At 59.4% G+C, this 12,433-nt stretch overlaps 1 protein-coding gene across 7 annotated transcripts in view; it reads left to right on the top strand.

Moving 5' to 3' along the window:
* GTF2IRD1 (GTF2I repeat domain containing 1) overlaps nucleotides 1–12,433 on the top strand; it is a 58,416-nt gene that overhangs the window by 5,035 nt on the left and 40,948 nt on the right. The window contains exon 1 of one of the 7 annotated variants that reach the window (XM_013189309.3): nucleotides 3,679–3,702. The exons of 5 other annotated variants lie outside the window; for them this stretch is intronic. The gene's annotated coding sequence lies outside the window, so the exon portion shown is untranslated. Of the gene's footprint in view, nucleotides 1–3,678; nucleotides 3,703–7,589; nucleotides 7,825–12,433 lie in introns of those variants that run through there. One more of the 7 variants, XM_013189312.3, reaches the window with a different exon arrangement.

The raw sequence follows: 12,433 nt of genomic DNA, 5'->3' as shown, positions 1-12,433 counted from the left end.
AGGAGCAGGATGGGCTTGTGGAGGGAGACTCCCTTGAGGGTCATCAGCGAGTCCCCCAAAAACCAGGGGTGCTGGTGCCGCCTTCCTGAGCCGGAGCCTCCGGTTTTACTGTAAGGAGACGTGCTCGTGCACCGGGACGTCTCTGGGGGTGCGGGGCTCTGGGGGTGGGGTGGGCACAGCCTGGTCTGCAGGGATGCCCCTGAGATGCCACCACACCCGTGGGAGCCGTGGACACGCAGCTCTGCTCTTCCTCCGCCGTCGTCCTTCCTCCCGTGGGGCAGCATCGCGGCCACTCAGGGCTGGGAGCAGCGACAGGGGTTTGGGGAGGGGGGGACACCCACGCAGGCGCTGGAAGCCCTCCCGCAACCTCCGGAGGCGAAATATGTTAGGAACTCTGCTTGTTTAATGAGCCTTTGGGGTTTGGGGCCTTAAATAAACATCCTGGTTGGGGTTGGGGTTGGGGTTGGGGATGCTCAGCCCGCGGGAGGCCGGGGGGGCAGGGAGCTGTACGGGTGCCCGGAGCCTGCGTGCGCCTCCTGACAAGGTTATAAATTAGCGCCATTAGAGGAGGATCACCGAGAATAAATCGCTCTGCACCCTTTCGGGCCATTGCTGTGCTGTAATTTCATCTCGTCTTTCTGGGGACAAATGCCTAGAAAGCCCCCGGATGAAATTACAGCCACCCAGCCCGCGAGGGGGGCACTGCGCCCTGACTCCCAGCCGGGTGTTCTTGCCCCCATCTCACCGGGAAGATTCAGGCACCCCAAACAAAGCTCGGATGGAGGAGCTGAGCATGGTTTGCGTTGAGAACCCCACAAGGGTGGGAACAAGGGATTAGCAGGGTGTTGCTGCAGGGGTTTGGGGCAGGTTTTGCCAGGTGCCCGGTGGCCACGCTGGCCCCGTGCCATCGCTCACCGTGCGGCAGCATGCCTGACCCGAAACCCCGGCCAAACACCACGGCTAAAACCAAGCAGCCCGTGTGCTATTAATACGAATGTGTGGCTAGAGCAGGAGGCGGGCGACCTTTATCAAGACATTAAACATTTATTAAAACCATTAGGATTAGCATCAGGTTATATTTATTTATTTTCTTTTATTTTACAAAAACTGGAGCACGTGAGCCCCGTGAGATGGCCGCACTGGTGCAGTGCATCCCCCGGCTCCGGATGGGTCCGGCGCCCAGCGCCGCTTTGCTGGAGCCAGGGGTGGAAAAGAGCGAAGGGCGGCGTTAGTTGGCTTTTTCCCACCTGCCCAAAGGTATTTATTTCCCTTATGATGGGACTGGCGAGCGGGGGATTGTTCTGGGCTGTGGGCGAGCTCCCTGCATCCCTCCTCGGGTTTTCCCAAGCTGCTGCTCCGCGGATTACGCGCGCTCTTGAAAACGTCTTTGTTTTCCGATGTTTGCTATTGTAATTTATGTATGATGCTGCCGCTTGTTGAAAAACAAGGTCTTTATCTCCGTGGGAATTACACCTGCATAAATACAGCCCATCAATGGCTGCGTGCGCCAGGCACGCCGTGATAAAAGCCGGCTCCGGCGCCGCAGCAGCGCTGCAAAAGTTTCCCCCACTTCACCGCCGCTTTCCTCCGCTCCTCACACACCCCGGTGCTGGGATGCTCCTTGAAAGCGAGCTGCTGGTTTTGTGGGCGCGCCGCCCTTTCGTTTTCTTATTCCCCAGTTCTTCCTCCCCTAGCATCGTAGGTATTGCTTAGCATCGTAGGTATTGCTTCTGCTGTTGAGCATAAATATTTTTTTTGGTTCCCAGTTGATTTTTTGGGGGTGAAACGAGTGTTTTCGCGCTCGACGACCTCCCAGTGCGACGGAGCCGTCGGATGGAGCCGTGAGCACGAAGGGGCTTCTGTGGGCGGCTGCCGGCGCAGGACTATTTTTAACACAGCCGGGATTTTACCGCGTTGCCGCTGATGCACGGGAGCACGTAGGCATCCTTTCTCATTTTTAAACCCGATAATTAACGTTAGCGCGCGGGCCGGCCCCGCTGGGGAGAGGCGCTGCCGACGATGCTCCGGGTTGCCGGGGCCGGCAGGCAGGTGGCCGCCGGAGCCCTTCGGAGGCGTGGGCGCTGCAGGACCAGACGAGCAGGAAGGGAAATCGCTGCCGTCGGGGATCCGGCCGCAGGCGTGGAGAGCGGTGGCGGGACACGCTCCCCGTCGGCACCACTGGACAGACGGACGGACGGGCGGCTGTCTGTCCCCAGCCTCCTTGCCCTGGCCAACCTTCCCCTGAAGTGGAACGGAGGTGGTTGAGTGCATGGTGGTGTCGCAGAGGTGGGAGCCAAGACGTGGGTGCCAGCAGCTCCCTCCTCTTCCTCCTCCTCTTCCTCCCCACAATTATTCGGTCGCGGTCGGGTCGGGGGGCGCCAAGCCCCTGTACGCTCCCCACCTGGAACCTCGCAGCGATGCCGGTGCAAAGCCTTGCAGCAAACGCAGCCCTTCTCCAACTGATGTGCTGCGGGCTTGTGAAGGGTTTTTCTTTCTCGTTTTTCTTTTTCTTCCTCTTTTTTTTTTTCCCCTGCGCTAACCCGCTTTTAGCCAGCGCTGTTACAAGGCGTTTAAGCCCAGAACGTTCCTTCTCGGTATTGATTTTGCTTTCTGCTTAAATCTCTCTTTATTGCCCTTGGTATTTTGAGGAGCTGGAAGGAGAGCGGGGAGAGCTGAGCTGCCGCTTCGAAGAGTTTTGCCTTGCATGGGAGGAGGCTGAGGCAGAAATCCCTGGCGATGGCAGCTCCCCAGTCCTCTGCCTCCCGCTGTGGGGTGAGGGCTGGGACAAGCCCTGGAGGTGTCCCCGTCCCACGGCTCCGTGTCAGCTGGGGTGCGTGGAGCAGGCTCCGAGGATGTGCGGGAAGGGCTCTGAAGCCTCAGGTGCCTGATGCCCAGGTAGCACCGGCATCCAGAGGAGCCGTGTCTCAGCTGGGTGAGCATCCCAGCAAACCCCACAGCTCCTTGGGGTCTCAAATAGGAGCTCAGCTCCTGTGTGGCGAGGCCGGGAGCTCGGGGCGGGCTTCGTGCCCTTGGTTCAGGGCGCGCTTCGGAGCTGTGAGCCCGGTGTGCTGCTTCTCCTGAGGAAGTCAGGAGGTGGGCAGGGGGTGCAAAATAAGGCCCAACAGCCCCGTTCCCAGGGAGAAATGTTCTTGGGGTGGCCGGCTTGTGTTCGTTCCTAGGCTGTAGTTTGGACCAGCTTTGTCCCCGTGTTCCTGCGTGGTTGGTTGCGATGGAGAGCCCCGCTCTCGGGTCCCCCAAAGACCTTAACGTGCCGGTGTGATGATGGCACGCCGGGATTTTGCTACTAATAAGCAAATAAACCTTCTAATGAGCTTTTTGGACTCCTCCTGGCTCGGGCTGGGCGCGGGGCAGAGGGCAGGCGCTGGAGACGTTTCGGAGGAAGAGGTATGGCAGCACACAGCCCAACTACAGCCTCTTTAAATATTTACCTTCCCGGCACAAGGCAGCTCCGCGCTTCCCCGCCGCGCGCGGCAGGTCGAGGGCTCTCCAGCGCCCTGCTCCGGAGGCAGCTGCTCCGATTGCCTAATTGCTTGCCGCCCATTTAAGGGGAACTGATTAAGAAATTAATTCAGAGTCTTAGGCGGCGCAGAGCCCGATTTGAATGCTTTGATCGCCGCGGAGCAGGGACGGATGCGGGCGAAGGCGCTGCTCGCCATCCATCTGCGGCGGGAGGTAATTAAGGTACGGCTGGCGTTCGGGCGGTCACGGCTCCAGCGCGGGTTAACGCAGATGTGCTCGGGCTTGTTTATATGTAGGTTGACCTTTTTTCTCTGGGTTTCACCCCAGAATAGCCCGGAGATACCCTCTGTCAGTGCAGGTGAGCCGAGAGCCCTGCTTGTAGAGAGGGATGCTGGGGATGGGGAAAATACTCTTATTTTTTATCGGTTTCTACAAGTTTTGTGGTGTGTGGGCACCAGGGGTTTGGGGTGAGGATCCATGCTTGGTGCTGGCCTGAATTTGGGTAACCAAGCCTCTCGGCACCGTTTCCTTGTCATCCCCACACCCACGGGGGGCTCCGAATTGGAGACGCCGCTTCGGTTTCCACTTCTCTGGGTGCTGGCAACCCGATTAAACCATCGCAGCGCTGCTTGGAAGAGAAATGTGCCATAAGGCAGGTTTGCTTTTTGCAGGATTAAAAGCAAATAAATATTTATACAGTATGCAAAGCAGGCTCAATAAGATATGCATATCAGTGAGAATTTGAGGCGGTTTAGTTTTGGGTACAAGATTAAGGGGTGTGCGTGTCGGTGCATTATGTAGTTTTAAAGGGATGTTTTCCTCCTGCTGCACAAAAATAAGAATAGGAAGAGAGAAGAGCGGTTTGTGCTTCTCGGTCCGCTCTGGTCTTGGGTTTCACGATCTCCGTGCATCCCCATATCTTTAACTGCAGGGATGGAAAAAAGCCAGGGAGAGAGGGCAGTGCAGGCTGCATTTCGTATGCAAATATCATGCTGGCCCCGTTCCTAATATTCGCTGTGTTTACACGTAAATGCAAACAACTGTTGACTTAGTTTCAACAGATAATGTGTTTCATAACACAATGGAAATTAGAATTAATCTGGAATTTAGCAGGGGCTGCGTGTGTTTCCGCCAGAGCTGAGGCTCCGTGGGGGCTCGGGACGGGGCTCGGGTGATGCTCAGCACCCCCAGCCCGTGCTGGGCAAGGGGGGGGGGATTTCATTTCCCCTTTCGTCAGTTCTTGCAATTTTTTTTCTGGAGTCCCTCCTCGCTCCTCTTGGCACGGGGGGACCCATCTGCCACCGATTCGCCGTGCTAAACAGGCCTGAAGGCGGTCCGGGCGCCGTGGGAAGGACGGGGGGTTCCTCTGCAGGATGAGTGAGCTGAACCGGCTGGGAGTGCGCTCGGGGACAGCGTCCCCCGAGGTGATGCGGCCATGGGGTAATGCGGGGACAGCTCCTCGTGGGGAGCGAGGTGCTTGTGGGAGAAACGCCGGCATCCGCATCCGCCGCGTCCCCCAGGGCTGGGTGGCAGCGCCCAGGTCACCTTGTCCTGGTGGTGACTCCGCGTGGAAGCATCCAGGAGAGGCCCCGGCTGCGTTTTAGGGCCTCATCCTGGCCTCCTCCGGCCTGGGGCAGCCCTCGCTGGGCTCCCAGCTCCCTCCGAGGCTTCCTCGTAGCCCCGGGGAGAGGAGCAGCATCGCCCGGGAGCCGATCATTTGGGAGCAGCGTCATCGCCGTCTCAGGGCGTCTGCCTGTCCCCGTCCATCTGTCTGCCCATCCCTAGTAATTTTTAGCCGACTGGCTGGCTCCCACCGGGCGCCGGCTGGAGGAACTGGGATGTGCCATCAGCCACCGGCGGATCTCCGCGGGGACAGGTGGCACCGGTGGGGACGTCCCGGCCCGGGGGCGTGCGGTTTTGCGGCCGCCAGGGCCCCCGGGGATGCCCTGCCCGTGATGTTGGGGTGTAGGGGAGCCGGATGCGTCCCCGGCCGGTCCTGCTGCCCGCATGGGACGCGCAGGGTAATTGGATTCCTGCCCGGGCTGGGTGGGGGCCGCGGGCACCCGGGGCTGTTTGTGTCCCGGAGCCGGCGGTGATGCAGCACCCCGATAACGCCAGGTAAGGGCAGGATCGCTGGTGTGGCCGTGGTTTTTGGGGCTGGGGAGGGAAGCGGGGCTCCCATCCCGATGCGCACGCTCAGCATCGCCCGCAGCTCCTCTGTGGGTCTTCCCCTTAAATAAGTGGAAAAAAGGACCAAGCAGGATTTAGGAGCAGTGGGCTCCCATGTGTCGGTGCTAACCCCCCAGCCTCCAGATTGCTTTTCCATGTCCTGTGTGTCGCTGACGGTTGCGTGTGGGGGCTGCGGGGCCCCGAGCATCCTTTAATCCCCGCGGAAGGCCCCTTTCTTTAGTTATTATTGAGCTTATTTATGCGGAGCGGAGCCAGGCACAGGGTGGCAAGCGGCACGTCCTGTAACAGGGGGAATACTCGCTACTGAAACAATAACCAGAGAGCTGAAATATCAGCGATAAAATTAAACCGTAATGAGATTAGGCAGTGGCTCTTCTACCCGAGCGCGCCTCGCGTGGAGATAATTACACGGGAAGAGCAGCAAGCACGCTGCGGGCACGGCCACGGGCTGGGGGGGACAAGGGATGGGGACGGGCGCCGGGGCTGCTCCTGGTAGAAAAGGGGAACGGGGCCGAGCCCCGAGGAGCTGGACGAGGTGCAGACCTCGCCAAATTCATCGCCCCAACGGGAAGGCTTCGGCTGCAATTTCGTGCGTCGCCGGCTTGAAGCAGCCCAGCTCGTGTCCGGGCGCAGGCGCCGCGGCGTTTTGTCGCCGGCGGGTGGGATGGGGCAACAGAAAACGTGCTGGGGCTGCGACCTCGTCGGGAGGGATTCGGTTTTGGGGTTTCGTTTCTGCATCCCCAGGCACGGGGCATCACCTTCACCCGCACGCGGGATTTGCCTTTGATGAGGAGGAAAAAAGGAAGGGGGGGGAAAAAAATAAATCCGTGTGGCTGTGTGATATAAAATCTGAGTTTGGATCTCAGTAACCGCATGGAAAACAACAGGCTTTTTATGTTGGCTCTCGGGGTAGGAGGAGAGCAGGCTAGAATAAAGATTTACAGTGTTTGGGAGATTAAAGGCCCTTGGTACATTGTTCAAATACCACGAGATTAGTTTCCAAGGAGACGGATACCAGTTGCCATAGGCACCGGGGGGCCAGGAATTAGGATTGCGATTTTTTATCCTGATCACGCAAACAGTAGCTGAACGCTGCTAAAACTCCGGCTTTAAATAACACGAGTGTTAGCTTACATACCAAGAAAGCAGAGTCTGGAAACTGGATCCCATCCTCTCCCCGCTCCCCATCGCCCTTGGCTTCTCGCAGGGCGCCTCGGCCGCAGCCGCCCTGTGCCGCGTTGGACCCAGGTTTAAAAATCCGGGTGCCGCGAAGCGGCGTGGGGCACGAGCCCCCCATAACACTGGGTGTCCGCCACCAAATGTTGGATTTTGGCCCCGTGTCGCTGCCGATGCAAAGCCCCGTGCGTGGTGCTGGGGGGACGATGCGCGGCACCGGTGCGCGCCTCCTCACCACCAGCCAGATTTCGGCTCCCGCTCGCATCGCACCAATGTGCAACCCAAATCCCTGGTGCAACCCCAATCCCTGCCCCGACGGCTCCGGGGCTCCCGGGCCCGTCTCATCTTCCTAACGAGGCTTGCTCTCGTTTTCGCGCCGCCCCGCAGGAACTATTCGTGGGCGGCAGCTGCAGCGGTGCAGCACCAGAGCGAGCTCCCGGTGCCCCCTCCTAATTTTAGCTGCTGCGGGCCACCCGCTTCTGGGAAATGCAACCCGAGCCCCGGCACCGCCGCAGCACCCATCCCTCGTGGCCCTGCGACCTGGGCACCCCGCTGTAGCATCGGGTGCTCCCCATCGCGGCGCTCGCAGCATCCCTTCCCTGCCACGGCGGCGACGCTCCGATTAACGCTTTGGGTTTCCCCCCCTCCTCCTTCTCGTCTTTTTTTTTTTTTCTTTTTTTTTTTTTTTTTCCCTTCTTTAATAAATGAAGAGGCAGTTGCTCGAAGCTAGAGCTTCTGCGCCTGCCCGTCGGGAGGTTGCGGCGTGGAAACTTGGCTGCGTGGGGATGCTTGAAACGCGCGGCGGAGCTGGAGGGAGCGATCCTGCCTGGCTGTGGTGACATGGAGGCGTTATCGGGGGGGGCGCCCCGACTTCCAGCCGCCGCTTCGCTCCCGTCTCTCTCTTTGCCCCGTGCAGAAGCCCACGATAATTTTCCTGTTCGTCGTGCGTCCGCCGAGATCGGGATTTAGAAAAGAAAGGTAGCGGAAGAATGGAACGCTCGGATTTTGATTTCCGTAGGAAAAAGCTAAATTCCTGCTGCGGAAACGTCTCCCGGCTGCTCGCAGGAGCCTCGGGTTTGTTCTGCGCTTGTTTGCGGAGCGGGACGAAGCCGCACCGGGTGAGAGATTTGCCATGGATTAGCTGGGGCAGCGGCGCTCCGGCTGCGGTGCCTGGGGATGTTTTCGGTTCTGTGCCGGCGCGTACGTGAGGAGCTTTTCCAGCAGGTGCCCTGATTTCTGTCGGTAAAGTAACGCAGGGGAGGAGGTGTCTCGTGGCCTGGAGCCGTTCCTCCCAGTATTATCCAGCTGGAAAGGGTTAAAGAAAACCAACAGACTGGTTTGGTTTGGGGGACCCCTCCCGGCCCAGGTGCGGGGGCTGCTGGCACTGTGGGGGTGCAGGCGCAAACCATGTGCGTGGTCAGGGTACCCCAGACTGTGCCCGGGGGCTGTCTGGCCCCCGATCACCTTCATTTTGGGACTTTTGCGAACAGGTGTAGCAAAAAAGGTCTGTGGATGTGGGGAGAGGTGTTTCAATGGGGCGGTGGTTATGGGGCGGTGGTTATGGGGCAGTGGTTGGACCAGGTTATGGGGCTGGGGGCATGCAAACCTGGCCTTGTTGTTCTTGCAGTGGACGCGTTAGCAGGGCTACGTGGGTACCCCAAAAATCAAAGCCCCCATGCCCTCAGGAGGGCTGCGCAGCAGCATGGGGGTGAGATTAGAGATATGGGGGCTTTTGGGAGTGTTTAGACATTTGAGAACGTGGATGGCTGTTTTGTGACCGGCAGGTATCGTGGTTATTTGCTGGAGCTGGCATCGGCGCCGACCACGCGGCTCACCAACCGCCGGCGGGGCGGGCTGTGCAGAATTGGGCGTAGGGGATTACATTTTAGCGGGTTACGGGATCGCCAGGGCGTGCGGAGCAGTTACTTCTCTGCCGGCAGGCTGTGCAGCTGGAGCCTTTCGTGAGCCCCTTCACGGTGCGAAGCGGTCGCTTGCCGGCGTGCGAGCAAGCTGCCCGTGCCGAGCAGACATCCCCATCGTGGTGACAAAGAGCAGGGCCGTGCCGCGGTGCTCCCACGCCCGGGACAGCTCTGGGTGCATCGGCCGGCGCTGCTGCTGCTGCTGCTGCTTGTTCCAGCACTCGGCAAAACCCCTCGTTGCAATTCAAGGCAGCGCAAGCCAAGCCAAGGTTCTCATCACCGCCAAAAGACCCCAAAGTCCCCAAAATGTGTCGGGGTAGATCAGTGCTGTCGGTCGGCATCCCCCCCCCCCCCCCGCAGCCAGGTGCTGCCCTGGCTGCGACTCCTGTCCCAAGCCCGTGGGGACGTCGGGGGCGCGTCGGAGCCGGGGCTGCAGGGACGGTCCCTGCGCCGGGAGGGCGGGTGCTGTCCCCGGGGGGCTGTGCCCAGGCAGTGCCATTAATTGTCCCTGCAGCTCCTATCGGGACAGCTCGTGATGAATTTTAAAACACGTTTAATGATAGCTGGGGCTAATTACTTAAATGTCCTCCAGGGCTGGTGTAATTTCTAAAAATCCCCTTAAATGCGCCTGCCCGGAGCAGAAGGCAATTACACCCCAGATCCCTGCCAGCTCATCGTTACACACACGGACGTGGCTCATGGGCGCCACGTCCCCCCGGCCACCAGCGTTTCGGGTGAAACCTCCCGAGTGACTCAGGAGCCCCAGCACCATTTTCAGAAGTCCTTTTGGTTACGTGCAGGCGAATTTCCCCCAGCAGTGCTCCAACGCCTGCCCCAGGCCGTCCCTCCTCTCCCCCGGAGGGGTGAACGCCCCATGAGCCCATCTCAAGACCCACCCTGATATATTTCTTTGAATATTTACATTCAGTGTGTTTCGATATATATATATATATATATGCTTCATGCAGTAAAAATGGCCAGGGCTACATTTTTATAGACCTGCAGGAAAAAAATAAATAAATCACTCGATTTGTTTAAAGCTGGTATTGGTAGGGAACAGGACGAGAAGGCGATGCAGAAAGTCCTCGGTCCTGGGCACGCGGCTGTTCCCGTCCCGCAGCACCACAGGTCCCCTGCTCGGCACGGGGCTGAGCCGGGGATAATGCCCAAAAAAGAGGTTATTGCCTTTTTTTCTTCCTTCTGCCTGCGGGACTTGGCTTTTGATGCCGCCGTGCATCCGTTCCCTTTGCTTGGTCCTAACTGAACCTGTTTATAATTTGAAAGTTACAACAACGCCGTTTTGTGCTTGGAAATTTCCTTTCGGGGGGGGCTGCTCCTGCTTTGTTTGCCTTATTTTGCTGTTTTGTTTGCTCGGGGCGCTTTGGAAATGGTGACGCAGCGCGCCGGGCAGGCGGATGTTTATTTTCGGGAGGGATGCTGCGAGGCGGGCGGGGAGGCGATGCCCTGGCTTGGGGATTTTGGGGACCAGGTCTGTCCCTGTCCCCAGGAGCAGGCAGAGGGGGCGGGATGGGGCTGGCTGGTGGTGGGGACGCAGCAGCACCTGCAGGAACAGCTCCTGGTGGCAGCTGGGACTCGTCCTCGCGCCCTCGGCGCCCGGACCCCTCGCTTGGGGATTTCGCCGTGCCCCCGTCCCACCCGCAGCCAGCCCTAACTGGTGTAAGAATGGTTTACCCCAGTTTCCCTAAAGCTTAGTTTCCCTCTGATTAGACAAACAACTTCAAGCTGTACATCTTAATTTGATTTGAATAAGCCTCTCGCTTGCCATGAAGTCTTTTTTTTTCCCTCCCGTTTATTCCCCTTCTCCCCTTCTAAATCCGCTGTCGCTGCTGTTCGTGACCGTAAATGATTAAAAGATTTACAGGAATATTCCTCCCCCCCGAGATGAAGACCCAGACGCATCAGTTGGGCCACGTTTGTGCTTCCCCTTGGGGGAAGGCAGAGGGACGAGGGTGCTGCAGCTCGTGCTCGACGCGGGGCCGCCACCAGCCTCCTCCTCTGCACCACCAGCTGCAACGACCTATCTCTAATAGCAGCAGTATTTAATAATAATTAGGGCGCTCGTTGCTCAGGCGATGTGATCAAAATAAGGCTGTTGTCCACCGGCGCTCCCAGGAGGGTCAAGCAGCGAGCGGTGCTGCGTCCCCGGGCCGCTTCCCTTCCCGGCGGCGCCTCCAGGCGATGCGCGGTCCGAGCCCGGTGTCCTGGCTGGGACATCGGTGGCATCCCTGCCCGCACGAATGTCCCAGCTCACGGTGGCTTAGTGGCACCGAGCCGCTCGAGGGCTGCCTGAAGCCTGCAGGTGGCACGGCCCTTCGTCCCCCAGCCTGCAGGACGGCGCGCTTTTCGGCCCCCCGCCGTGTTTTCGGCGAGCCTTTTGGGTCCCCTCCCCAGCATCGTCCCCAGGGACAAAACTCCGCTGTCAGCTCCGCTCGGGCAGGCAGCGCTGTTAGGAAATGTCAGCTGCTTTTAAGAGGATTTTTCTGGGTCAGTGTTGGCGTGGTGCAGCGGAAGCACTGGCACTCATCGCTCCGCCGGCCAAAAGCGCCCGCGCGGCCCCGCTGTCCCCTGCCGCTGTCCCTGCTCGAGCAGCCGACCCAGGGCGGGTCTGGGACGCAATTTCTGCAGTTTGGTCGTTAGCATTTCCCTAATGAGGAGTTGTCCCTGCCCTCGTTAGCCTGTTTGGTGCCCTGCTGAGTGCGCTCGTCCCTCCCGGGCACCGGCAGAGATGCCCCCATGGAGACAAGGGGGCCAAACCCCACTTTTCTCCCCCCGGTTTATCTGGCACAGATTTGCCTGCAGCTAATTCCTGCAGGTCGGATGCAGGCGTGAATCAGAGCAGGGCGGGGAACCGATTCGGTTCTCCCTTTGACTTTCAGCCCTGGTTTTAAGCACGGTTTAATCTCGGCCCAGGAGGCAGCGGCACCGCGCGCGGTGCTGCCGGGCGGCTGCGGTTTTTGTCTGCGCAGCAAATCGAGTTACGCGCAGGCAGCTTCATTCATATTCCTCGGCTCGCCCTGCCCGGCTCCTTCTAATCTCGCCTCATTAGAAATTCCCCGGCCCCTTTTATCTGCTCGCAGCTTCAAGCACATGATTCACGGTCTGGTTTGAATGGCTCGCCGGCGTTCTCCTCTCCTTTTGCCATCCTTTATTTGCAGCTTTCAAGCTGGGCAGTGCCGTGTAGCGCTCTGCTCTCCCCTTCCCCTCATTTTTGGGTGCTGCGGGCGCGATGCTGTACCTGGTGTGGGAGCAGAGAGCTTGGTGCGGGGCGAGCCCCTGCCTCAGTTTCCCCTGCAGCGTCGGCATCGCCCTGGGCCGTGTCCCGTGGGTGGACCCGTGCGTGGAGACCTGGCGCTGTCACTGCACGTGGGGCTGGGTCCAGCTCAGAGCTGTGTAGGGACACCAGGCGTTGGTACTGTGGGGTGGGATGTTCCCTGTGCTTGTCTCTGTCACCTCATCCCGAGTGGCTGGGTGCTGTGGCGTGGCTCGAGCCAGGTCAGTTTTCCCTCTTTTTTCCCCGTTGTACAGCGAGGGATGGAGCTCCTGGGGCTCAGCTCCTTTTTGGCTGCAGGGTCCCTGCTCCCACTGGCTTCGACCCCCAGGAACCCAAACCCTTTCCTGAGCGGCTGTTTGGGTGACACCCCATTGCC

The sequence above is a fragment of the Anser cygnoides genome, chromosome 18 (genome assembly GCF_040182565.1).
Source record: "Anser cygnoides isolate HZ-2024a breed goose chromosome 18, Taihu_goose_T2T_genome, whole genome shotgun sequence".
NCBI lineage: Eukaryota > Metazoa > Chordata > Aves > Anseriformes > Anatidae > Anser > Anser cygnoides.
The sequence above is the reverse complement of the archived record's forward strand: the minus strand, read 5'-3'. Positions and strand labels throughout refer to the sequence as shown.